Source organism: Orycteropus afer, unplaced genomic scaffold (genome assembly GCF_000298275.1).
Source record: "Orycteropus afer afer isolate SDZICR_OR568_19922 unplaced genomic scaffold, OryAfe1.0 scaffold00624, whole genome shotgun sequence".
Classification (NCBI taxonomy): Eukaryota; Metazoa; Chordata; class Mammalia; order Tubulidentata; family Orycteropodidae; genus Orycteropus; species Orycteropus afer.
Genome location: NW_006922211.1, coordinates 1,196,814 through 1,200,503, shown reverse-complemented (window position 1 = coordinate 1,200,503; position 3,690 = coordinate 1,196,814).

Here is a 3,690-nt window from a genome sequence, read left to right as displayed (position 1 = left end):
TTCAAATATCCAAAATAGCTGCTTTAAGACCTTCAAAATGGTGGTGACCTCCAGACCGGCAAAAGTCCACAGCTCAGCCTGCCTTTCTCTTCACCTTCTCTGTTTATGCCCCAGCCAGCAGAGCAGTCCTCCGTGCAGTCCCTGGCTAGCAGCACTAATTTTTAGGTTAATTCTCAAGTCCTACCAGCACTCGGGAATCTCCAAGCTGTCTTTGCCATCAGGATCGCTCAGGATTGCTGCCAGACCACAGCTTCATATGTCTCCTTTTTTGGTATTTTCATGCAAATTCTTCTGCTAGTTGGGGTTTAGTCCACTTCTATATCCTTCCCTTCAAGGCTCAGGGGTCCAGGATTATCTTCTGTGTCTGTGTTAATTGGTTTCCCTTTTCTTTGTTGAAGAGGGTCTTTGCAGTCTTTCTGCCTAGTCCGCCATCTTGCTGGAACCACTTGAAGTAGTGTTTTGTAGTTTTCTCTGTATAGGTCTTTTTTCTTCCTTGTAAAACTTAGTCCCAATTATCTTATCTTTTTGGTAGTTATTGTAAATTGTATTGATTTCTTCATTTCCTTTTCAGAGACCTCTCTGCTGGTGTAGAGGAATCCAGCTGATTTTTGTATGCTGATCTTGTATCCTGCCACAATGCTAAATCTTTCAATAAGTACCAGTAGTTTTCTTGCTGAGTCTCTTGAGTTTTCTGTGTATAAGATCATATCATCTGCAAATAGGGATAGTTTTACTTTTTACTTACCAATTTAGATGCCTTTAATTTCCCTTTCTTGCCTTATTGCCCTGGCTAGGACTTCCAATACAATGTTGAATAGAAATGGAGATAGAGGGCATCCTTGTCTTGTTTCTCTTTGCAAGGTTTCAGTCTCTCTCCATTGAGAATAATGTTGGCTTTTCATTTTGCACATATACCCTTTATTATGTTGAGAAATTTCCCTTCTATTTCTATTTTTTGAGAGTTTATTTTTTTTAATCAGGAGTGGGTGTTGGATTTTATCAAATGTCTGTGATTTTCTTTCCTTTATTTAATTATGTGATGGATGACGTTGATTGTTTTTCTAATGTTGAACCATCCTTGCATACCTGGCATGAATATCACTTGGCCATGATGTGTTATTTTTTTGATATGTTGTTGAAGTCTATTGGCTGGGATTTTGTTGAAGATTTTTGCACCTGTATTCATGAGGGATATTGGTCTATAATTTTCCTTTCCAGTGGTGTCTTTGCCTGGTTTTGGTTTCAGGTTTATGCTTGCTCCATAAAATGTATTCAGGAGCATCCATCCTTTTCTATGTTCTGGAATATTTTCACTAAGATTGGTGTCAGGTCTTCTATGAATGACTTGTAGAATTCTCCAGTGAAACCATCTGAACCAGGACATTTTTTTGTTGGTGATTTCTTTTATGATTTGTTCACTTTCTTCTTTTGTTAGGGGCCTGTTCAAATTTTCTACCTCAGTTTGTGTTAGTTTAGGTAAATAGTGTGTTTCTAGAAATCTATCCATTTCTTATAGGTTTTCAAATTTGTTAGAGTATAATTCTTCATAGCACCCTGATATTTTTCTTTCTATTTTTGTTGGTTCTGTTGTGACATTACTCATTTCAATTCTTATTCATGTTATTTGCATCTTCTTATTCCTTTCCTTTGTTACATTTGCCAGTGGTTTGTTGATTTTATTAATTTTTTTCAGATAACTGACTTCTAATCTTATTGATATTTTTTATTGTCTTTCTATTTTCTTTTTCATTTATTTCTGCTTGAATCTTCATTATTTCTTTTCTTCTGATGACAGTAGGCTGTTTTGCTGCTCTTTTTCTAATTGTTGGAAATGGTGGGTTAAGGCGTTGATTTTGGCTCTTTCTTCTTTTTTTGATGTGCACATCTATTGCTACAAACTGCTTTGTTATTATGGCTTTTGCTGTGTCTCAAAGATTTTGGTATGCTATGTTTTAATTCTCATATTTTCAAGGATTTTTTTTTTATTTCATTGTTTATTTCTTCTATTACACAGTCATTTTTGAGGAGGGTGTTATTTAGTTTCCATGCATTTGCTCTATTTCCATTGGTCTTCCTAGTGTTGACTTCTAATTTTACAGCATTGTGATCTGAGAAGATGCTTTGTAGTATTTCAATGTTTTTAAACTTTGAGGCTTTCTTTGTGGCCTAAAGTATGGTCTATCCTGGAGATTGTTCCAAGTGCTCTGTAAATGTGTGTAAGGTCAAGTTGGTGGATTATATTGTTTAGTTTTACCAGCATCTTAGTTGAGTTTCTTTCCATTTGTTCTATCTTTTATTGAAAGTGGTGTATAAAAATCTCCTATTATTACTATGGAGTCATCTATTTGTTTTTTCATTTGTGTTAAATTCTAATTTATGTATTTTGGGGCTCTTTCATTAGGTGCATTGATATTTATTATGGCTATGTCCTCTTGTTCAATTGATCCTTTAATCATTATATAAGGCCCTTCATTGTCTCTTATGGTCATTTTTGGCTTAACATCTATTTTTATCAGAAATTAATATTGCCACTTCTGCCCTTTTTTGATTGTTATTGGCTTGGTATATCTTTTTCCAACCTTTTATTTTACTCTATTTTTATCTTTGTGTCTAAGGTACATGTCTTGTAGACAGCATATTGATGGATTATGTTTTCTTATCCAGTCTACAGCTTTCTGTCTCTTGAGTGGTGCATTTAATCCATTAACATTCAGGGTAATTATTGATAACTGAATTTGTTGCTGTCATTTTGTTAAGTATTTTTTTGTGGTATTGCTGATTTCTTTTTTCTATATAATTTCCTGTGCTGATCTCATTTTGTTTATGAATTGTGTTATCATCTCCTTCACTGCTGTTGTTTTAGTATTTGTGCTAGTCCTCTTTTTCATTTTTATGTGAAGGTTTACTTTTTTTTGAGGTTATCCTATGATTTCTAATTTTTTCCCCAAGTTTAAAACAGTCTCTTTTATCTCACAATTGTCTTGACTTCCTCACCATTAAGAAGTTCTGTAACTACAGCATTTATTCCCTCTGCTTGGCTTGTAGTTGTTCTCATTTACCAGTTGATGCCCCTGGTAGTTCCGTTTATAGCCTTGTAAGCTTATTTTACTTAGGTACTTCTATATGTGGGTTCTTTGTTATGTCAAAATATTTGTTAATCATCAGTTGTTGTTTGGTTCTCTGAAGGACTCCCTTTAGCATTTTATGTAAGGTTGGTGTGGTTTTAACTAATTCGCTTAATTTCTTCTTATCTGGATATGTCCTAATTTCACCATCATATTTGAGGTACAATTTTGCTGGGTATATAATTCTTAGTTGGAAGTTTTTTCTTTCAAGGTTTTATATACATGATCCCATTGCCTTCTCACTTGTATGGTTTCTGCCAAGAAATCAAAGCTTCATCTTATTGGTTGCCCTTTGTAGGTGACTTTTCATTTTTCCTGCTGCTTTAAGGATTCTTTCTTTGTCCTTGGCTTTGGTGAGTTTCATTATGATATGTCTTGATGATTTTCTTTTGGGGTCTATCTAATGTAGGGTTCCTTGAACTTCTTGAATGGATATATTCTCATCTGTCATCATATTAAGTAAATTCTCTTCCAACAAATCTTTGACAATTTTCTCAGTGGTTTTATTTGTCTCTTCCTGTTCTGGAATTCTGATTACATGTAGGTTATTCCTCTTGATGGTATC